Below are 25229 nucleotides of genomic sequence, written 5' to 3'. Positions count from 1 at the left end.
GAACGCATCTTTAGAGAAACTTGTATCTAACCTACCGGAAGAAAAATTTACAACTTTAAAAGAAAATATTCATGTTCATTAAAAAAAAATTATTATTACGAAAGGGTGTATATCCTCCTGAATATGCCAACATTTTTGAAAAATTTAAGTACACTCAATAGGCACCCATAGAAGACTTTCAGAACACATTAACTGGTGAAAGTATATCTCGGATATTAAACGCATGCGCAAACAGTTTGGCGAGCTTTCCGTGTACAAAATTTATGAGACTGTCACGATTTATATATGAAAAGCGACGTATTGCAATTAGCAGACGGTTTTGAAAATGTTAGAACAATTTAAAGAATTTATTATAGTTTAAACTGTGCGCATTTATTGAATGCAGCAGCTTGAAAGTTTGACAAGCCTGCTTGAAAATGACCAAAAAAGCACTAAAATTATTAACAGACATCAACATGCACTTATTTATAGAAGATGGAATTCGCGGCGGAGTACCCATGATTATCCGTGTAAGACTATGGAAAATAATAAATAGTACCTTAAGCATTTTGATTCTGCTAGAGAAAGCAAATATATCTTATACCTTGATGCAAATATTTTAGGCATTTTGGAAGTATATCTGGAATATCCCGGAAAACTTTCTGACGTGAATAATGGATACTCAGGGACTCCAGAAAAAATAAAAATACAAGCTAATGATCTTTCGCCTTATGCAGTCAGTCCATTGGAAATAGTAAATTTGTATCCAATATCAAATTATTTCTTAATTTGAACCCCAAATTCAATTTTGTCATCAACCATAAGAATTTACAGTTATATCGCTTATTAGGATTAAAATTAATTCACGTACATAAAATATAAAAATTCAATCAAAAGGCTTGTTTACAACCTTATATACAATGTAATATGAATCAAGGAAAAATTGTGCAATCTGGCTATGTAAAAGATTTTTATAAATTAATGAACAATAGGGTATACCGTAAAACTAGAGAAAACGTGAGGAAACACGTTGATATTCAATTAATAAATACAGAAAAATATGCAAAGAAATAAGTAGCAGTCCCAACCATTCACAATTTCTGAATTTTTGATAAAGACATTGTTTTGAGTGAATTGACTCAAAAATAGCGTTATTCCAAACAAACCCGTTTATGTAAGATTTGTTATAGTAGAACGTAGTACACATCTTACGTACAACTTTCATTACAGTCATATCAAAACATAATATGGAGACAGAGCAAAGTTACTTTTTACCGACGCAGATTCTCTCACTTACGAAATTTTAATAGATGTATATCGAGATATGAGTTTTCATATGTATATGTATGACACATCAGATTATCCGAAATGTCATCCTTTACACAATATCAATAATAAAAAGGAAATCGGATGTTTCAAAGTAGAAATGAATTCAGAACCCATTTTGGAATTTATTATGACCGAGGCAGAAATTTATTTGTTACTGTTCAAGAAAAGTGAGACAGACGAAAACAGCTAAAGGAGTAAACCGCAATATCATAATATATATATATATATATATATATATATATATATATATATATATATATATATATATATATTTAATTGTCATAATAAGAGCAAATCAAAAAGACGGAACACTGTAGATGCGTGATTAGACCTATATTGAAGAAGATTTTGATTGCGTAGTATGCTAGTAATGCTAACTTGGTAATATTTAAAGAACTTGGCAGTCGAGGCAGTTTTAATTCCATTTTTATTTGCAACTGATATTTGTGGCCACGATCACCTTGGCACTCTAGTCGTGCCTTTCTACAGAAGATTTACATTTTTGATATTGTTGAGATAGAAAGCAAGCCAGCGAAATTACATCTTAGGAGAGTAGAGAGCAAAAGCTGAAGTGCGTAGTTATGAAGGATGGAAGCACGGCAAAGAGAAAAGTTTTGGTTTACAACGGCAGTTTCATTTTCCAATTATTACGTCATCAGAGCTGCGCGGGCCAAAGAGTGATCTAGAAATGACGCAATGCAGAGCCTGCTCGTTATGATAAACGTTATGATAAAATTAAAATGCCTGCTCGTTATGATAAACTGCAGTCAAAGCTTTCCGAAATAAAAACAATGGAAAGGGTAATGGAATCTCACATCTTAACCCTAAAAGAAACTATATGGTAGCAAAAAAAGGAATAATAATAATAAAAAAAAAGGCTTTGGGGGGATATAGAGAAGCGAATGCTTATATTACGAGTTAAGAAGATGAGCTCTTTCTGTTCATATTACGCTCACTTCCGCAACAGCTGGCCCCAATTTTACGCAGAATGTGATGATAGTCACAATTCTAAAATAATATTCAGTTGAAAAGTAGTGGACACAGGACGCCATCTAGTGGTCTTCAAAATGTTCCAGGACACTGGCACAAACATGTGACAGCCGGGGGTGAACGAGAAAAGGATCTGGCACGCCAGAGTGCCGGCCAGGAAATTAGTACTTTTTTGTATTTTGGAATGTATGCCTGAGAGTCGGCGCGAAAATGTTAATGGGAGAAAAAAAATGGATTGATGCGGCGTTTATAACGTCGGATTGTGGTGGTAACAATTCCACATTTTTTTTTTTTTTTCATTATCTAATTCAGCCCAAATCTGAAGCAATTCGCTCTAAAGAACAAACTTTCATTCCAATTTCTTCACGTTTTAAATTTGGCTCATTTGAAGACGCTATTTAACGAATTGTAGCGCTTCGTGAACGTTGCTCTAACAGGTGTTCTTCTTTTAATAATATTTTCCTTGTTAATAATATTTTAAACCAATAAATTCAATATTAGCTAATTCACTGTCTTCTGTCTTTAAGCATCACGTCCATACATCACAACAATGTTGATAATGGATAGATTACCAATTTACTTTCCCCTTAAAATTTTATTGCGTTCTAATTCTTTTATAACAAAATTAAATCTAAATATAAATAGTGATGCCAATCTCTTCGAGAAAACTGCTAAACTTGTAGCCAGATTTATTTTGTTATTACTTTCTCAGTGAGTTTTTTCTTAAGCCATTCCAGAAAAACATTTTGATGCCTGTCATACACGTTGATAGACAAAAGTTTGCAGTTGCCACTTCAAGCCTTTTCTGGTCGTGGCTTAAAGTAATCGTTCAAAGGATAACTATCGTACACCCGTGGCAAACAAACTTCGGTTATCTCGGTTAAATTTCATTGATTCTAGAAGATATTCTTTAGTTTTTAGGCCTATCTCCAGTTTTGACGCTTTCGCCATCAGATCCTAGGATGTGCTAATAACAAGGCCTGTTTAGAGGCTCAGGAACACCCGCAGTTGTGGGGTCGAATTTTGAAGAGGGCCCTGCAAGATATATGCCTATTAGGTATTTTTACGTATATTTACTACGAATATGGACAATGTCCATCAAAAACTGCATCGAGATTTTGTGGCAGGTATGGAAGGTGAATGAATGTAAACTAGGACCTCTATTTGGCAAGCAGTAAAAGTTAATAAAACTTAGTATAATTTTTGACAAAAACAGTACATTTCTGCTTTAAATTCTTGAGATTAAAATTATCATTCACCAAGAATCCCGACATCTTTGCTAATGCCACTTTTCTTTTGCTTACTTAGCCTGTCACAATTGCTGTTCCTTCTTCTGGTCTGGAATACATTTATACTTAGTTCCCTTTCTTTGGAAAAGTAAGAGAAGGTATTGAGGTTGATGTCAGTGGCGTAATAGGTATATGAAAAGTATGTACAAGCATGGGGACCCCCAGCCTTACACAGCCTTTATGTGTTCAATCTCATCCCTGATGAAGAATTCATTGGGAAAAGGAGGAATTGTTTCCCAGTTTTGAAAAGAACAACTTGAGGTCTACCTGGTTGGTGTTCCTGGCCTTATAATGTAAGTGATTTCAGATGTTTGTTTTATTCTGCCAAAAGTGGTTAGAAAAGGTAGAGGAATGCCTTCGAAACCAATAAATTCTGTTCCAAGTCTGTGAAATGAATTAATAATTGAGTTACCCGTAATATTGTAATTAAAACTTATATTTTGCACTTAATGAACTTTATATTTAACTAATTAAAGTACAATGAATATGTCATTAATTAGAAGTTTGGCTAGATAAAAATTATTATATTTTATTATTCATGCAACTCATTCCCCTCATGCACCCCTCAAGCCTCCCAGTAAAAATGATTTTTATAAAATTTCAAGCATTTTTGTGAATAATTTTTATTGCGGATCTGCTGTATTCCATTCTGTCTACAATTAATACATAAGAAAATAAGCCAATGAAAAATAATTTTGCTAATATGAAAATAAGAACACTCAAATTTTAATTAAATAGGTAACTTTTACCTGGTAATTCCTAGCCAATTAATTTTAAAAACTACATGAGTCAGCTAGAGTATGTGTATTTATTATAAAAAATTAATAACGTAGAAAATCGATAAAAATTAATAGGAGAGGAGGATAAATCTTTAGCATGCATTAATCTTTTATAAATATTGCCGAATTTCACTTAGGAAGTTTCCAGTATAAATGTATGTATTTAATGTTATATTTTAAGGTGTCCATACATGTGCATAATTTTAAAAAGATTAAAAACATGTATTATAAGAAGGATTCTTTATTCATTTTGCACATTTTTTGACTAATTTATATTTTTTGTTTCAATAAATCATACTGTATTGTTAGCGTAAGCTTTCTTTGAATGTTTAAACTACTGTTCTGTCTGGCTGCTAGTCAGAAACAAACAATAAATACAATTTCATACGTATTCCCGACCAATCTAGAGTCTTTTCGTTAGTTCTGCATTTTACATAGCATATTCCTTTTCCATATAAGTAAACATTATTGATGCCATTTGGCGCTAATACAAAGACCGGTGAGATAAAGAATTACTGTATTACCTTATATTGTTGTAATATAAATAATTATTGTATTAAATTATAAATATTGTTGTAATGTAAACAGTAGCGTGTCTATCTAGCATTTGATAATTCGTAGTTTGAATCCCGTATAATTAATTTTTTCCTTTTCCTGCTGGAAAAAAATATGCCTCTACAAACTATTCCCGAAAACGACAAGCTTAATTAAGGCGACCTGGTGCTTTATTTCAAACCATAGCTGATTCCTTAGTTTTTACTCGTCTTTGCTGACTTAAATGCAGGAAAAAAGGGGAGTATACTGGTAATTAAGTAATCCAGCCCTGACAAAAATCATCATCACTTAAAAAATCGTTTCCGTTTTTTATTTTCTTTCTTGGAGTCATGTAAATTATAAAGCACACTTCGAGGAAAGATTTTTTTTTTTTTTTTTTTTACAATAATGAGAAAGGTAATTTCAGTGAAAGAGTCGTCGTTGCGTTCATGTTTACTGCAGTTTTTAGGTTCTCGAAATATTCGAAAACAGAATATATTTTCTTGTAATCAATAGATTAACATGTACACGTTGCGCATTTAAAGAGAAATTTAAAAATCAGATTTTGTCCTTAAGCTTTATCATTCACCAGCTGTTTTTTTCTCAATATTCTTATTTCATGGCGCAATTTCTAAAATATCACTAGTAAGGACGATAGAATTACGTTCATTGGTAGATGATATGCTTTCTAGTACTTCCAGTATTCTCACGTGAAATTGACCTCAAATATAGAAGTCGTTTCCATAAAAAAATTTTGCAAATGTAATAATGTATATACTTTATCTACGAACAGGTATTTCAAGTGAGTATAATAATTCTGCAATAGTTAAACTAGATCTCGGATAGTACTATCATTAATGTACCATATTTATGTTTCAAATTTAATCAGAAAACAGAGCGATATAAAAACATAACGCCACGCAATATATTAATTTTTCTTTTGAATTTCACCAACAAACACTGGGATTTAATATAAGTGTGTTGCCGCTGTCGGAATTAAAATATTTTTATATTTCACGCTCTACTACATTGTCGTTCAGCAAAGAGTAAGATATTTAACTTTTCTTTCACATTTTATCTGTGTGTTTCTGATTGACAAACCAAGAAATTTAAAAGCAATAAATGCAGTTCTTTATCGCCGTTATTACTGATTACTAGAGGAACTCATAAAATGACACAATTTTAGACTACTGGCCGCGTTCGTCGATAGTAAGTAATAAAATTAAATGAAAATTTTCATGTGAAATTTTATAGATGCTTTATTATTGCATATTTTGGAATGTACGAAATTGAATAACAACAATTTACAAAGCTTTTAGGAGTTATTTTGTATCTCTATAGAAGCATTTTTATTCTTGAAGAAGGAGCATATTCGGTCGTCTTCCATTCTGCAAATCCTAAAAAAAAAAAAAAAAAGAGAAATGATAAGGTGATAAATATAAATAAATTTAAAGAAAAACTGCAATAATGAAACAGGTAATTTTAACGTTTTAAATGTCGTATTTATGGAAAGAGAAGTAAAAGTTCAGGAAGGCAGACGAATAGTTTGAATTCCTTATCCATATACCACCCTATATCTTTGGGCTCTTTTTGTGTTCAGGTTTATTGGGAGTGATAATTGATGTTTGAAGTGAGGCAGGCAATTTGTTTAAATATCAAATACAAAGGGGAAGTTTTTAAAAATCTTTGTGAAAACACAACGTAAAAGTACCGTAATTCTTTATATATTTTATTCTGCTTACTAAAACGTTTCCAATAAATCTTATAGTTCTGGCTTTAATTGAAAATCTTACATTGTAAAAAAATTACACTTGAAAAATTCAGATATATTAGAAATGATGTATAAAATCCTTTAAAGTGAAACATGAATTCTATTTAATATTCTTCTTAACTTTCCTTTCTTTAGAGATTCAGACTAAAAATATTTCTCGAAGTGAAAACTACAAGAGTAACGGTATTAACCTTTAGCTGTTAGAAAGTATTCATTTCGCTTATTTTTTTATAAAAATAACATCAAAACACTCGAGGGCTATCTGTTTGAGAGAAGTCATGCTTTCATGAAGGACTCTCTCAGGGAAGCTCGCTCATATATACGTTGCACATGGGGAAAACCACGAAAACACTCATACAGTGATCATGTTTACGGAATTTTTAAAACCGGGCCGAACTACTATCGCTCAAAGACTTTATTGCTCGGCCTCTCGGAGGTGTAAAGGACGATCGTTTGAGGGAACGGAATACGTAAGGAAATCTGGTAACCAGTCGTTTGTCGAAGGAAGACTTGCCTTCTTATTATTTCATAACAATATAAAATTCGAACACTAGTTTTCCTCACCGCTTATGCTTTTTCTTCTAAAATGTATGGACTGTCATTAAAACACAGCACTGATATTCAACATAATTTAACAGGAATGTCAAATGTAGAAACATTAGGGGTGAGACTGGGTATTCCTGTATAAAACCAAAAACAATAATTTCGTCTTTCTTCTTAACGTGTCGTTTTATTAACTGTACCTAGAAAGACGTTTAAACGGTAATCAGTTGAAATTTAAATGCAGATCATCAAACACATATTAACTGCACTCATTTTTAGACTTATCACTATACCTAGCTGAGTAACGTAAGACCACGTATCACCCCATGCTGTAAAACTCCTATTAGATATTAGATATTATCTTATATCATCCCTTATATATATAAACCTCTAGCGTCCTATACACTCACCCAACCGAAATAAAGTTTCAAATATTGTTATTTGAAGGTAAGATATGGAGATTGTGATGATTTAAAAAAAAACAGAGCTCTCGGGGTTACAGTAGCAGTGAAAACATTTCGGAATTTTAGAGTGGCGACGCCCGCTTTCGTGTTGCGAAAATTGATCAACCCCTTGAAAAGCCGTAAATGACAAAACCTGTAAGCATAAAATATTTGTAAATAACAGCATCAATAAGAAACCGATGACCACATAACAGAGGAGAGAGGAATATAGGTTTTATTGGAATTGCAAATTTTGAACGTGTGCATTATTTCAAGATAGCGTCATGTCCTGTAACATTACAATTTCGGTGCCACCACGATCCTCCTAAGCCAGACAGATTCTTTCTTCTGGAGTTACCTAAAATCTAAGGTGTGCACATCAAACCCCGGAGATTTGTCGCAATTAAAGATGGCATAAAATGTGAAGTTGTAGAGATACCTCAAGCGATGTTACGTTTGTCATTGTTGACAACAATCTCCCGATGCAATGAGCTATAATCTGCATAGGTGGGCACGATTAAAACTTGGAACTTCGACCCTCTTCTCTCTAGTGAATTGTCGTTTACAATGCTCGTCTTTACAAATGTTTTATGAGCACGGCAGTTTTACTCATACGTATATCGTTCCAACGCCATTTATGGTTTCACAGTGCGGTGATCCCTTTGCGCAGGAAATACGTGGGTATCCCCTTTCGTAAACATCGAAATTTTTTTTTCTGCAACTATAACCGTAGAGGTACATTATTTTAAATCGTCACAATCTCGAACACATACCTTAAAATAACAATTTCGGAAATTCCATTTCAATTGGTTGTGCGGATAGGCCGGTAGAGGTATATACATATTTTTGACTCCCCTCCATATAATAAATGCACTAATTTTGGTTAATAAACTGAAAAAAAGAGTTTTCTCTGAAAGTGTATTTTAAACTTTATTTAATGAGATTATTATTATTTTACTATTTAATGAGATGATTAAAACATGTATATGTAACTAATATACTTACGTATAAGAAGTTCAAAATATAATCAAGAAAGTTTCAGATTGATAATCAGTTATTTTCACACACACACCAAAAAAGAAAGAAGATATATATTGACAGGAAAAATTTATCATATATTCACCGACTATGATAAAGGCACTGAGATATGCTAGATACTTCTCTAGGTAAATGAAACCGTCATTAACTAAAGCACAATAGCCTGTCGCTAGAAGCTCCTACCAATCAAATTAAAGGTTAATCCTGTACATCTAAACATGTTAAAGCCCGCTAAGATATAAACGATTACTCTTTGAAACAGGAGAAAAGCTTGCTAGAATAAAAAGAACAGGCTTGATGCACATAAATGTTTGGATTTTTCATCACCCACGCCTTGAACAAGGAAAGGAAATTTTTTTGATTTCACACCAAATTTAGCTACAAAATAAGTAGCCAAAACCTTTGTCAGCTTGGCGATATCTCGCCAAATTACCGAAATACACATTTACTCAATGTTAAATGGGCTTGTCCAAGTATTCTTACTTTTCCGGCATTGCTTTCTTCTTGAAAGTTTTTATGTCATATTACACAGAAAATACAACAGTTTCTTAGAAGAAAAACCGAAATAAATTCCTCGAAAAGCATCTATCTATGATACAAATTAACACAAATTAAAAATTGGAAAATATTGAATATAGCACATGAGTTATTGATTGGATGATTTTTGATTGCTGGTTGACTGCAGGAAAAGGCAACTGTCTCCTACTCTTGACCTTAGCACGGAAATATTGGGAATGAAATGATTTCGTTGAAACTCGGCAATTTATTAGCTAATGAGATATAATTAACGTATAAGAAAGTATCTAAAATAGAGATAAAATTTCGACCAGAGAAAAGGAGGATTTCCTTCATTGCTACTTATGGTTTGGAATCAGAAATTTCTCACATGTTTGTTAAATCACAAGTTACAATCAAGTTGGATTTGTATTAAAATACATTTTGTTCATGGGTGTTTCCCAAACCTGTTTCCTTTTGCTACATTTTGCGTAGCTGTAGATAACTAGATTTAAACACTGCGATTCTAATAAGGATTCAGGGAAGTGTTTGCTTGGATTAATAGAATAGATACAAATTAATAATAATAATAATAACAAATCGTATTATGTCAAATCTGTTAAGTACAGAAGAACTTTCTAAGAATGGCTAGTATTTAAGTTATACCAAAGTAATTCACAAACATTCATCACAATCATCCTTTCGAACCATCGGAAAGAGAATCAGGAACGAACTACTAGTATCGCTCGGTTTTAGACAATCCGTTAGTTGCGCAAAAGGTTCCATAAAGACTGCAGTATGGAAAACTCATATCCAAATAGCAAAAATACGAAATGTTATAATAAGCTATAACCGCAACAGTACAAGTCAGTGACAAGCATTGTTTTTGTTTAAACACTCAGAGTGGCATTGCATTGATTCATATCCTTAATTTAATCTTCTTTCAAAACTGAAAGTTGCTAATAATTGCCATTTCCCGGAAAGAAAAAGTAATGCCAAAAAGACAAAACGTATGAAATCTGGAGCGTTTCTGGTCTTGTGTTTCTTATCCATTAAACTAACTCAAGTAACAATAAGGAATAAGACAAATCTTTTAATTTAAACTTATTCTTCCCCTGCTCCCCGTTAAACTACGTATTCTACCCGCTATACGTGTATCAGGAAAACTAATAAACAAAGCTAAAATCTAATGCAGAAAATATACTTTCTTAGAAGCAAAACCGAAATAAAACTCATCTCTTTCTTTTCCTTCTTATGCGTCTTAATAGTAATCTCTAATTCTCACGTCGACTTTTCTCGCTGGAAATTATTTTCAAACAAAACATTTCCTTACAGTGAAATTTACTGCAGTTAAAAGCAAAATATTTACCACTCTGGACGGTATAATGGTTAACGTAGGCTGACCTAATCGCTTGCACGAAATAAAGAGTTAACTTCTACGTAAGGTTTTGCTGCAATATTGCTATGCTATCTCTCTATGAGGGAATATGTTAAAGTTTTCGCCTGAGATGAATATTGGTAATGACAGGGTTTATATAGGCAATGAGACGGCTAAGCAATCAATGTGTTCAGCTATTTACAACGTATCGGGATGATTAAGTAAATCTAAGCTTCTGCTACGGGAGGAAGACCCGTAAATATACACTCTCGTTCGTAATATTAAAAAAAAAGTATTTAAAATATCAAAATATTTAACTCCCGAAACTATTCCATTATCTCTTAAACTAAAATTAAAAACGTAATGTCGCAATCTACTTACTATTAAATCTGCTGTGCGGAGGAATCTCTTTTATGCTTGTATAGACATTAGGTACGTTTTTGGAAGTAGGAGAGATGAAAAAGAAGCAAAGCCTTCGCCGAGAATCTAAACGCGGACCTCTGGAATACGCACCCAGCGTGAAGACCACCACACCATGAAGGCCCGCTAAAGCGGCTGTGAGAAGTACCTTAGAAGTTTAACTGTCAGAACAGCCTCAAAGAGAAACTTAAAAAAGCAGAAAATTGCAAAGGGACTTAGCTTTGCTTACAGAAAAATCTTACCGAAACGACTAGACCTCTAGTTGCAAATACATTGCATGGACAAAAATATGGTGAAACCTGTAAAAAGAATGCTCAAATTAACAAAATTCTTCTAATTGAAAATGTAATTATTGAAACGGATGTATATGTAGTTTGTGTGGAAATAAAACCTACAAAACTAATCAGATATCTCTGTTTATTTCCAGAGTGGTTCTGTTCAGTGGCAAGCGAATTATATGTAAAAAATTTCAAAGAGGGCAAATGTTTTATCTCATATGTAAAGTTCTTCTATGACCAAACTTTCCTGAGTGTTGCGGGGGAATTTATGCAAGAACATTTAAGGCAGTGCAGACGGTTTAGTCATCCAAACTGATGGCGTGTGTCCAAAGCGCTGACATGTGCAGCAGAAAATAGGGAATTTTTCTATCTTGAAATATTTTATGTTGGGTGGTAGAGAGAAAAGCTTTCCTATACTGGTGCTGATATATCCTAAACGTGAATTCATTTGAGAATGTGACATTCTAAAGATGAATATCTGCTTCGGCTGGCTTACTACCGAATTTTGAAGAGACATTCAGCTGAAACCTTTCATGGTGCTTCATTTTATAAGAATCTTGCATAAAGCAGTTCTTTGACGGTGATGTTCTGAAAATGTGCTATTTTTGTGGGAAGATAGACATGACGTCAAAAGTAATGACGTGCTTGTTGGACGTCTTCCGAACTCAGTCTTTTCTGACCGAATGCGCAGAAAGCGATCGTTACAGTTTATTGTAAATATTAGTTCATCTCCGATAGATATTCTGGCCGTTGAAGATGAGATCTTTTCAATATTAATCATGATATACTTTGAATTTGGGTTAATGTGAGAATGTGGTTTTCTTAAATAATAACATCTGCTTCAGCTAAATTTCTACTGAAACTTGATAAGCGAATCAGATGCAATTGTTAATGCTGTCTTTTATTATTTATTTATTGGAAATTCGCTTACGGGGAATACTTGAGGCTAAAGTTCTGAAATCTGCTACTTTTCCAATGGGAGACAGGAAATACTTCTATTTATTAGTCGTTTTGAAATTAGTCTTTTTGGGGTTAAATGTGACTGTAGACCCCATTTTTAATATTGGTTCATCCTGATAAGAAGTATTCCTTCTCTTACTCTATTGAAACTGTTTACGAACACATATTTTTCATTCTTAAAAGAAATCTTGCATTCTCCAAAGCAAGTGTACATGTTGATAAAGGTTTTCATTTTTGAGCAGCTTTTTTCAAATTTTTACTCAAGTCCTCTAATTCCTATTTCTCTGCTTATTTATAATGGCGAATTTGGTTTACTTTTAAAAGTTTTCTCAAGTTCTTATTAATAGTGTTTGTTTCGCGAGATGAAGAATAGATATTGTTATAGTTTCATACATTAAGAATTTGAATGAAGACGCATAGAAATTACATACTTACCAAACAGTCAGGAGTATTCATTTTCTGCCGATAGGGCGGAGTTGTGGATCAGGGTCAGGGACAGCCTGGATGACAGACAAAGTTGCCACCATCAGAGCCGCGAGGAAAAGTAGACTGCGTTTCAAAAGTTCCATTTCTGAGATGCACGAATTCAATACGTATGAATAACTTAACTCGGAGATATCCTTTTATAATACAACTTCTATAAAAAAAGTATGCAATATCATGCCAAACAATTAACCACACAGAAAGAATATACATTGAGAAAACGAAATGATTTGCAAAACACAAAGTATATTTTAAACATTCGTAAGTTTTTGAAATAAATTTTACCAGTGGAATTTTTTTAAATCTTACAGGGAATTTGTTGGTTATTTCGGTGACTCAGCATTGATTCATTGACTGATGTCGGGCACTTTTTGTGAAATGATTTGCAAAATACAAAGCATATTTTAAATATCCATGTGTTTTTAAATAAATTTACTCAGTTGAAGCAAGTTTTTAAATTTCAGCGAGGGTTTGTTGGCTATTTCTGTGACTCAGCATAGATTCATTAGCTGATGTCGGAGGCTTTCTGTAGATGGGTAAAATGCAGAATCATCCTAAATTTTCTCGAAGCTGGATCCTAAATAGATATCGAAACTGACCAAAGTTTTGAATCCCTGAAACCTTAATATAATAATTAAGAAAAACAAATTTTACTCAGTATTAAGAAAGTCTAACTGAAAAAAAATTTGGAATCCATATTTGAAGAAAAACTGCACTTGTATTTATTAAGAACACTTGAATGAAATTTAATGAACGGCTACGTAACTAAAGCACATGAATCTCGATATTAATTTAATGAGTGTATTTTGACAAATCTCGGAAAGTATTTACCCTTTTTAAAGAATTTTTAAAAATCAAAGCAAATGCGAAGGGTGATGGAGACTTTAAGAATTATATAGATTAGCATAGATTTTTTTTTCATTCTGTACCCCCATTTCATTTTCGAGACTTTGCGTGAACACAAGCATTAAATGTAGAATAAAGATATAAAATTAACGATTTTATTCCTTTAGTAAACAAAATACAAAATAAAAAGAAGTAACTTTGGGATTTTTTTGAAGCAAGCAAAAATTACTGAAAGAAACACCCCTTTTGATAAGATTCAAAGAAAATCACATTTTGATAAAATAGATAGGTTTTTTTTTTTTTTTTTTTTTTTTTTTGCTGCATAGCAAATTAAATGCAGTATTTGGAACTGCTTAAGTATGTTTAACGAATTTCAGCACTGAGTTGTTTAGATTTAATAACTGATAAAGCTGGAAAAGTTCTTTTATATAACGATGTTGTCCTGAATGGCAGAGAAACATTTAATGCCATACCAGAAATTCAAATGAATTCTATTAGTTTCAGTCCAGAATTCAGTCAAGAAATTTTGCTAAAACATAACTTTTGAGTCATTAATAAATTAATTTTCCTCTTGAATAATTTTATTAATGTCAATTAATAAAATTTCTTTAAATTCGGTCATCTTAATTAAATTTTCGAGACTCCTTTTTAACAACATACTGGAAAGGATATGATATCAGCTGTTTGGTCAAGAATTTCACAGATGAAATAATATCGTCTTATGAAAACTCTTCTACCGAAGTTCCCTAAAGCAATCCCTTGAAAATTCTTATTCAATAGAGGAACCCTACCTCGCAGAAAGTATTCTTTACCTTCCAAACGTCACAGACGGACGCAGATACTCGATATCCATTTTGAATTTCCTTTACGCATAGAAGTTTGAAAAGGTGGTTGGACTATGATGACGTTTCCATTGGGGTTTGGACTCACAGGACATATAATTTAGTCGATTCTGCTGTAATAGATTCTGTAGTACAGTGCAGGCAATTGATGGATGTAATGAAACTGTGTTATTATTCAAATACGACTGCGTTATTCTTATAATAAGATGACTTGGTGAGAGTTGCGACGGACTGGCGTTGGAGAGGACGTGCCAAATAAATCATCAAAGTATTATTGTCTTATTTAGTATTGCATCATATTGCAGAGACATAAAGTTAGTTTTTGGAAGCAGGAGACACTTGAAAAATGAGAGACGCCTTCACCGGAATTGAACCACGGACCTCTGGAATGTTCGCCCAGCGTGCAGACTACCACACCACGAAGGCATGCCAAGAAGGTGGGAGAAGTACCTTATATACTCTTCCTTTTAAAGAGCGACTGGGGACCCAATTGCAATATCCTGGGTGAGGAGAATCATGATCCAACACCCTTTTAGTTCGGGTGCCACTAGGTTATTTTTTGGAAGCAACAGAGATTGAAAAATGAGCAACGCCTTCGCCGGGAATCAAACCATGTACCTCTGGAATACGCGCTCAACGTGCAGATTACCACACCACGAATGCATGCCAAGAAGGCGGGAGAAATACCTTATAATATTATTATATTTTTAGCTTGAATTCTTTGTAGTAGGAAATATGCGTATCCACAATAAGAAGAGCTTATTTAAATTGAGAATTATATTTTGACATGAGAGTTCCCAGAACAATTTGTATTATAATGCAAATATTTTCAACGACAAATATTTGAAAGACCTTTTTAGTGAACATTTATTTATGAAAAACATTTGAACATTTATTTTGTGAAACATTTTGAACATTTACCTTGTAGAACTTGTTTCATCAAAAGACTACAAAAAATTTTCATTGGACATTAAGACGACATTGGATTTAGCATCTGTTTAATCGTGGAGGAATTTTGAAGAAAAACTGACCTTTGAGTGGGTATTAAAAATAATACTTATAATTTTCATTCAAATTATATTCATATATATTTTTTATGTAAAACTTTCGGGTGTATGCCAAATTAGTGTAAATTACTTTACACGAAAAATATAGTGAATGCACAGAAATTAAAGATTTGCACATGTCGGAAATGATGAATAGGAAATATGTGTGGGTATTTATGCATGTGCTTGCAAAAATCATGTATCTGCCTTTGACAAAATACTTAAATATCCATTAAATTATTTATAAATGTATTTGAAATGAAGAATTTATTCACTTATAAACAACTGATTAAATGAAAAAGATACTGAAAAATTGGCATTTACTGGAAATTTTGGTCTTTATGAATTTAATAGATTACTTTTTGGTTAGAAAAATTCCCCAGCGGTATTTCAAAGAGCTCTTAGACAAATTTTAAAGAAATATCAGATTTGAATTTGCATTAAATTATTTTGATGACATTATCGTATTTTTTTTCAAATTTTGATGAACATCTTAAATGTCTTAAAATAATATTTGACATATGTGAGAAAGAGAATATAAAATTCAAACAATCTAAGTGTAATTTTGCTATAGAAAAAATGAAATTTCTAGATAATGATATTGAAGCAGGAAAATATCAACCCCGTAATGTAAACATTGAAGTTATTAGAAACTTACAACCCCCTAAAAATGTTAAAGAATTGCAAACATTTTTAGGAATTATAAGGATATACCATAAATTTACTCAAAATTATGAAAAAATTGGAGTTCCTTTAACAAATTTATATAAAAAAGATACTCCTTATAAATGGACTCGAAATCCATTGGGGTTTTCCCGCACAGGTTTGAATCCTGTCGACTCTGCTGTAATAGATTCTGTAGTAGAACGCGGGCGGTTGAATCCGTAACGAACAGCGAAAATTTTGATGCCGCAGAATGATGAAACGCCGATCTCAGTGAATAAGAAATTTGGCAGTCAAGGTATATTTAATTCAACTTTTATTTCAGTAAACATGCTGTGGCCACAATCAAGTAGGCACATTGCCTATTCCAAAAAGTTTATATTTTAGATAAATTTGTAGTAAGGTAAAAGGAGCAGACGGACTGCAGTCCAGGTAGGCCAGGTAGGCTTATGCCGATGACTTTTTGCTGGTAACCAAAGGGCACAGCCGCAACGCATATGAGACTAGGGCGCAACAAGCAATGGACAAGATTGCCAAATGGGCCAATGACCATAAGTTAACTATTGCCAACTCAAAACCCCAAGGTATGCTTATCTGTCCAGGTAAGCGCCATAAGCGCCATCGAAGAACCCCGTGCATCAACCTTCATGGGAAAAATATTAAAATAGTCAGAAACTTGGAGTTATAATATTGGTACCTTGGAGGTACCTTGGAGTTATAATCGACGACACATTGACTTGGATGCCACATTTAAAGGAGGTCAAGGCACGACTTCACAGGATATTTCATTCCATGCTCAGAACAGCAGCACCAACATGGGGAGTTTCTTCGAGGATGCTTAAGACGTGGTACTCTGTAGTTGCTGAACGTATTGCACTATATGGGGCCTCCATGTGGGGCATAACGATCACTACTAAAATGGAGAATCTGCTGCACAAAGACCATTCCTCCTGAGCATTACCCGAGGATATAAAACCTCGCCCACTAATGCTCTAAACGTGATTTCAGGACTACCGCCTCTGCATCTCTTAGCTCAGCGCGAGAGTGCAATAGTGCGAGTGCTCCGACTCAAAGAGACAATAAGTTTATGGGACAGGACTTATGTTTATACTGACTATGAGCAAAGCATTCCCGAGCCACCTTGCCACCCGGCCGAATTCAATATCTCGATTAACTGCAGGTCACCAACGTGGTTCAATGCCACTGCAATCTACACCGTTGGTTCCAAACGAAAATGTGGCACCGGTAGCGGATACTGTGTTCTTCTTGGGAACCAGATCTTAAAGACCTGGGAAAGAAAGCTTAAGCACCACAACTCAGTTTTTCAGGCTGAACTGATTGCATTAAAAGCTGCACTTGTCTACGCACTGGAAAATAACTATTCCTGTATGTATTCAGACTCAGCCTCTAGCCTCCAGGCAATCCAAGGCACATGTAGTAAAAATCCACTCGTCAGGGCTATACAAAAGCTCTTACTAAGAACACCTAAATACTATAGGCCTGAACTCTAGTGGGTACCTGCGCACACTGGAATACTGGGTAATGAAATTGCAGATGCAATAGCCAAAAGAGAAGCAACTGACCCGCACGTTCGCACACTTGACGTGCCTCTCCCGGGTTCGTTCTTAAAAGCTGAGCTCGAGAGAGAATTACTCAAACGTTGGCAACATCTGTGGGAGACAGAAACCACCGGCAGAAGAGTTTACAGATTTTTTCCAAAAGTCTGCCGGCTTCTAAAATCTGGCTCGTCTCACTTCACTCAGTATCTAACAGGACATGGTCCCTTCATGACTTACCTGCATCGCTTCAAACGACGCGAAAACGAGCATTGCTCATGCAGGATGGTCGGAGATCCGGACCACTATCTGTTCGCTTGCAGAGAGACGGCCAAATATCATGTTAGGCAAGCAGTAGCAAACCACATCCATGCATGGGCCGAAGCTACTTCAAAAAATCGCAATGCATTGAAACGCATATGCGATTGCATAAACATTGCACGCAAAATCTCAGACAGGCTGGAGTAATTCTCAGCCACCATCCTCGTCACCAGCACAGCCCCTGTATGCTCTGTACCTGTAGTGAACTAATTTTATCTTAAGTTAGCTTATTCGGCTTTTTTTATTCCCTGTATATATTTATCTCCTTGAACTGTAAACCTTGAATTATGAACCTTGAACTATGTATTTTGCCTTATTTTATGTATTGTTTCTACTGTTTTGCCTTTTTTTTTATTTTATGTATTGTTTTACTTTCTAGTATTTTACTTCTTATTACTTTTAGTATTTGTAACCACCTATCCATTACTCTGTAAATATGTAACTGGAATTGTTCTTCACGCCCGCAATGCACCCTTCTTCCATCTTGCACTATCGTCTTCGTCCAGCATTTGTTTGCACTGCACCCAGCAATCGTCTTGAGCACAATATGTATTTATAAGTGTGTCTTTTGTTCAAGTTATTTCCGTCAGCGGGGCTACCTGGCCGATATGCTAACTACCCAGTGGACCGGCTGCCTCGCTGTCGGTGGAAAGAAAGAAAGTCCAGGTAGGCCAAAGCGTAGAAAGCAAGTCAGTTATGTTCACTGCGAAATCTTAATTCAGACTGAGTTTGCTTTGGTTCTCAATGCATTTTGATGATATAATTAATAGTGCCGTATAATTACTATTGGCGGTTTGAGTTTTAGTTCCATTTGCATCACCAGAATTATATAAGAGTCATATGACATGGATTAATCTAGAATTGACGCAGTGCAGTGATTACTATTTTTAGAATTGGGAAGGAAAATTAATTTTTACGCTGCTAATTTAATTTTTTACATATTCTTTACTTTTCTTCCACAAACACACACACACACACACGCACACACATATATATATGTATGTATATAGTATATATATTGGGCTATATAAAAAGTCTCCGAGGGTTTTTGGTACATATTTGAACAAAAATTTCCTTTACTGAAAATTAGTTTTAATCACGGACATATTGACCATTATTATCTATGACCGTTTGCCATTTTTCGAGTTGCTTTATAATTCCGTCGATGTAGAACTTCTAAGGTTTATCTTCGAAAACGTGGCTAAGTGATTTTTAGTGGCGCTTGGGTCGACCAATATTTTACTATCAAGGGAATTTTGCAGAGACCGAAACAAATGGTAGTCAGTCGGTGCAAATTCCGAATTCTTTGACATAGAAATTTCCGGAACGGAATGGAGCAAACCACTCCTGTATTCTTCGTTCACTCACAGAATTCTCACCGTATACATCACAAATTTTTCGGCATGTTTTTGCAACGCTTTCCCTTTTTTTTATAGTAGAAAAGTATCCCATAGCGTATTTCCTCAGATATTTCACTCATTTTCAAATCAATATAACATCTTACACGAGCAAAGAATTATAAAACTACATTTACAAACAATGAAAGTTAAATGTAACCTTTAAGCACATACATTCGATTGAGAAAATCCGCTGAGTGTTGCCGGAAATATAGGCATCAATATCCATCTAGTGACAACAACAACAAAAAAAAAAAAAAAAAAAAAAAAAAAAAAAAAAAAAATCTCGAGACTTTTTATATGACCCAGTATATATATATGTATTAGATTTTCGCAATCATTGATCTTTGATCCTTACTTTACGACTTTATTTTTGAAATCATTGGTTGTTGTCATATAACAGTACATATAGACAATTGTTTTAAATGATGAATATATTAAAATTTTGGCATTTCAAAATTTAAAATAATAATAATAATTTTGACAAATAACGAAATCTAACTTTTAATGCGGTCTCTCGGTTCTTATGATCACATTTCGAAAAGATTTATATATTAAAATGAAATCGTTATGAAAGAATAAAATTATGAGAAGTTTGACTCGCTTATGACAAAATTTAATCGGGAATTTAATTTCAAAATATGCAATTCCAGAGAACTGTGTGAATTTTCCGATAGTGTCATTCAAATAGCATGGCATTTCCAAAATTAAATTTACAGACACATTTTAGAATATGTGACGTTTCTCATTTTTGGTAAAAACAATAATTTTTTTACTGGTCTTAAATTATGGAGCATGTTAATTTTTGATTTCGTACATCCTTCCAATCCGATTTTTATTAACTTATTTATTATTCTTATAATATTATGAATAACAATGAGTAAAAAATAATGTGATAATTAAAAAATTATAAATTAAATCACTAATTAATAAAAAACTCTTAAAGCTGAATTTTCAGATTTTGTTTAAGATTTCAGATTTTTAAGTCGCCCCAAAAGGCTCTCTTTTAAAATCTGATGAAGTTTTCTTATTTAGATGTTCAAAGAAGGAAAGACCTTTCGAATAAAAGATTCGAGATTCGAAAAATCAAATCTTCAGCCTGTTACAGTTCCATGTTTAACGTTTATCCATGTCAGCTGGTCTTAAACTTTGCTTTCCAAACGGATTGACAAAGAGAATATTTTGTCTTAGTCTCGAAAATGTAATTAAGATGAGCGAACTTAAAGAAATTATATTAATTGGCATTAATAAAATTATTCAAGGGGAAAAAGAATTTATGGAGCAATCTAATGACTCAAAAGTTATGTTTCCGGAAAAATTCTTGACTGATTTTTGAACTGAAACTAATAGAATTCATTTGAATTTTTGATTTGGCATTAAATGTTCCTCTGCCATTCAGGACCACATGGTTATATGAAAGGACGTTTCCAGCTTTATCAGTTAATAAATCTAAACGCCACACACTGTTGAAAAACGTTAAACATACTTAAGCAGGGACAAATACTGCATTTAATTTGCTCTGCAGTCAAAAAAAAATCTGTTTTATTAAAACATGATTTTCTTTCATTAAATTTTATATACTTGAAACAAATCCCAAAGTTACTTCTTTTCATATGCATTTTGTTTGCCAAAGGAATAAAATCTCCCTTTCGCATTTGCTTTGATTTAAAAAAAATCCTTAAAAGATGGAAATATTTTCTACTATTATTAAAACAGCTTTGTCAAATTACACTGATTAATGAATATAAAGATTCAAGTGTTTTTGTTATGCAGCATTTTATCCAATTTTATTTATATCTTTTTAATAAATACAAGTGCACATGCAAAGCGTTCTGCAGTTTGCTTTTCGTTTTTTAAATTATGATATAAATTATATATTTTTTAATTATTATGCGTTTTTTTAATTATTATATAAAGGATTTGAGAGATCAGAAATTTTGGAGATATTCGATATATAATTAGGATCCAGATTCTAGGAAATTTATAATTCGTCTCATACGCAGTTTTTAAATTTTTTTTAATTTAAAAAGATTAGTACACCGCAAAGCAAAGAAATGTGAATTTCACGTTTATATCAGATGATTCTGAATTTTAACGAACGTGTCCGACATCAGTCAATGAATCTATGCTGAGTCACCGAAACACGCACTCTATGCTGAAACGCTGAGATTTTAAAAAATTCCTTCAATTGAGAAAATTTATTTTAAAAAGATATGGATTTTTTAAAAAGGTTTTGTATTTTGGAAATCATTTCGATCTTTGAATGTATATTCTTCCTGTGTCTTTAATTTGTTTCTATGATACTGCATAATTTTAGGACTAGGTTGTATTATAAAAGCACTGCTTCAAGCTGAGATATTCATACCGATTCTATTCGTACGTCTAAGAAATGGAATTTTTGAAACGCATTCTGCTTTTCCTCGCGGCTCTGGCGATGGCAACTTTGGCTGTCATCCAGGCTATTCCTGACCCTGATCCTCAACTCCGGCCTATCGGCAGAAAATGAATACTCCTGACTGTTTGGTAAGTATGTAATTTCTATACGTGTTCAGGCGAACTCTTAATCCATTAAACTATAACAATATCTATTCTTCATCTCGCGAAACAAAACTGTTAATAAGAACTTGAGGAAACGTTTCAAAGTAAACCAAATTCGCCATTATAAATAAGCAGAGAAATAAGAAATAGAGGATTTGAATAAAAATATAGTCGAAATCAAAGTCGAAGTTTAAGTCGAAAATTGTATGATAAACATAAATGGCAGTTTGAATCTGGCAGCCACACTTTGGCAATTGCAGCTGTCAGGAATTCTAACTCTTTCCTTACGTTGTTTTTTTCATTTAAAGTTTTGAAACCATGTTATTCACCTCATATGTTACTTATGCTGGTGTTTAACTACAATGTAAGACTTACCTCAGCATAAAGTACCAGGCAACACTCTAAGACAATTTAGTCACAAAGAAATTCAGTCACAAAGAAACAAAGATTCGTTTTTCCATCTCGAATAAATAACATTTCTTCCCAGGAAAATTTTAACAGAATTTGCATTTTTTTTCTTAAAGAAAAATTCTTTCATTTTTTGTGACTCGCAGTTTGATCGTGAAATTGAAACAAAACTCTAAGAACCGAATGGTGGAAAATCTGCCTTTACACTTTTTTAAAGTCAATAGTTTGTGGACGTATCATTACATTTAGTAATTTCATTGTTTTTGCTCTTCTTTTTAAATGTTCCACCAAAGTTCTTTTAGTTTCTGCATACCATACTGACAAGATTTTAAAAATTTGAATTTCGTGACAAGATTTTAAAAATTTGAAATGGCTTTTGCATTTTTCTACAATTTTACCATTTCTTCTCATCAGCATTTGCATACAATAAGATAAGTCATGTGATCTTTACCGTTCTTGATTTCCATACACTGATTCTCTTTCAAGGCGTAATACACGTGACATGGTATAAGACACCGGTTTCATCAACATTAGACATTTTTAGCTGATGTCCATTCATTTCTTTGGATAAAGCAATCTACGATAGATGCAATTAAGACATCTTTCCATTCTTCTCTTATAGAAGGACAGTGTATGGTGGCGCAATTTAAAATTGTGCAGCCACCCATTTCAAAAACAGTTGTTCTTTGCATTCAGTTATATTGACATTAGTTTCCTACGTTAGCATAGGCTCATTTAAGGCACAGCATTGAGTAAAACATAACATAACATAAGCACAGCATTGAGTTTCGGTAAATTTCTTCGTCTTTTTTAATTTTGTAAAACACAATTATTTTTGATTTTATACAGGAATGCCGATTTTTTCCTCTGACGATTTTTCATTTGTCAGCCCTATATTATTGTTGAATTATGTTGATTATCAGCGTTGTCTTTTGATGATAATGAGAGTCTAGACATTTTAAAGTTAAAATAAAAAGTTAAGAGGAAAAGCAATATTCGAATTTAATACTGTTATCAAATAAAAATAATGCAGGTCTCCCATTGGCTAACGACTGGGTAGCAGATTTCCTTACATTTCTGTTACCTCAAGCGATCGTTCTTGTCTCCACTGATAGACAGGGCGGGGGCTGAAAACAAGCACTTCGGTGCGAGTTTCCTACCGAAAGTCCTCCAGAGAGGCACCCTATCTCTTATACAGATAGCCTTCGAGTGCTTTGTCTTAGTTAAATAAAGCAAACGAATCTTTTCCTCCACCAAATGGTTAATATTTTTACCCTTCTAATATTCAGTTGGAGAAATATTGTCACTTTGCATCTGGAAAGAAAAGAAAGTTCAGGAAAAATTGAAATAGTAAAGATACTTCACATTAAAAGATTTTAGACATTAATTTTTAATATACGTGAATTTCTTAAGTGTAATTTTTTACAGTATGAGATTTTAAAATAAAACCAGAAATTTAAATTTTATCTGAAACCATCTAGTAAATGGAATAACATTTATAGAGAATTACGGTTATTTTATGCAGTTTACAATAAAGATTTTTAAAAATTTTGCCTTTCTATGTGATGTTTAAACAATGTGTCTGCTTCACTTTAAATATCAATTATCATTCCCAGTAAACCTAAACACAAATTCCCAAAAGATGTAAGGATAAGGGATTCAATTTGTGTGTCTTCCTAAACTTCCTCTTTTCTTTCCTAAAATATGCAACAGAAAATTAAAATTATCTACGTTCATTATTCTAATTTTTCTTTAAATTTATACATATTAATCATCTTATTATTTTTCTTTTTAATTTAGGATTTACGGGTATGGGAAAGGACCGAATATGCTTCTTCTTCAAAAATAAAAATGGTTCTACAGAGATAAACGATAACTTCTAAAAGATTTGTAAACTGTTATTCAATGTCATGTTAACGAAAATTTAAAAATTGTTTTCCTATTTGACAAGTGTTTCCAAAATATGCAATAATAAAGCATCTCAAAAAATTCGCATGAAAAATTTCATTTAATTTTTTTACTTCCTAGCCACAAACGCGACCAGTAGCCTAACATAGTTATTATCAAAGTAACACAAATATTAAGCCACAAAGTCCAGCAAGTGTTATTTTTGGGGTGCAGCTAGTATTCAGTAATAAAATTAATAAAGAACTGCATTTATTGCTTTTAAATCTCTTCGTTTGTCAATCAGTAAGGCACAGATAACGTGTAAAAGAAAAGTTAAATATCTTAACTTTTCTTTTACATCTTTGCTAAACGACAATACTGCCGCGTGAAAGATAAAAACATTTTAATGGCGCAGGGGCAACACACTTACCTTCAATTCCAGTGTTTGTTGGTGAAATTCAAAAGAAAAATAAATACACTCCGTTCTGCCAAGTGGCGTTATTTTTTATATCGCTGTGTTTTCTGATTAAATTTAAAACATAAATATCCTACGTTTTTCCGATTGGTAAAACAGAGCTTTTAAATTACTAAGCTTTCAAGCAAAATCTCGATAAATTAGCACAAAATGAGAAACAAGTAACAAAGCATATTCGAAAGTCAAATTTCGGGGTTCAAGAGGTGCATCTTGGGACTCAGGAATGCGGGTCTTCAAATTTTAATGCATCCAAGCGCTGCCATTTTTCTACATAGCGAAACATGAAACAATCTATATATATATATGCGGATTATTTATTTTGTTATAGTAGTGAATATTTATATGAAACAGAACGTCGATTTTTCAATATCCGCAAAATAATTTTCCCGTGCGCATCTTTTGGTGTTTTAGGTTAATACCATTTGATCTTTCGAAATTTCTAATTTATTCTACATGGGGTAGAGCCTAGTGATCAGACACCCATGTGTAGAAAACAATTCCACACATGAGCCAGGATAAATTTAAAATCAGTAACTGTATT

General features: G+C 33.1%; 1 long non-coding RNA gene across 2 annotated transcripts; it reads left to right on the top strand.

Annotated features, from left to right (window-relative positions):
• The first annotated feature begins 5597 nt into the window (after positions 1-5597).
• LOC146993727 (uncharacterized) lies at positions 5598-24311 on the top strand. Of its 2 annotated transcripts, none has more exons than XR_015044352.1 (3): positions 5598-5702; positions 21698-21903; positions 24127-24311. It is a non-coding gene; the product is annotated as an uncharacterized LOC146993727 (long non-coding RNA). The 2 variants fall into 2 exon arrangements; XR_015044353.1 differs by lacking the exon at positions 5598-5702 and adding an exon at positions 5861-5946.
• Positions 24312-25229: the final 918 nt, after the last annotated feature.

Source organism: Stegodyphus dumicola, chromosome 12, assembly GCF_044657685.1.
Source record: "Stegodyphus dumicola isolate Sdum_Otavi_A_Nest chromosome 12, ASM4465768v1".
NCBI classification, from domain to species: Eukaryota; Metazoa; Arthropoda; class Arachnida; order Araneae; family Eresidae; genus Stegodyphus; species Stegodyphus dumicola.
Note: the sequence above shows the minus strand (reverse complement) of the source record. Positions and strands in the feature narration are given on the sequence as shown.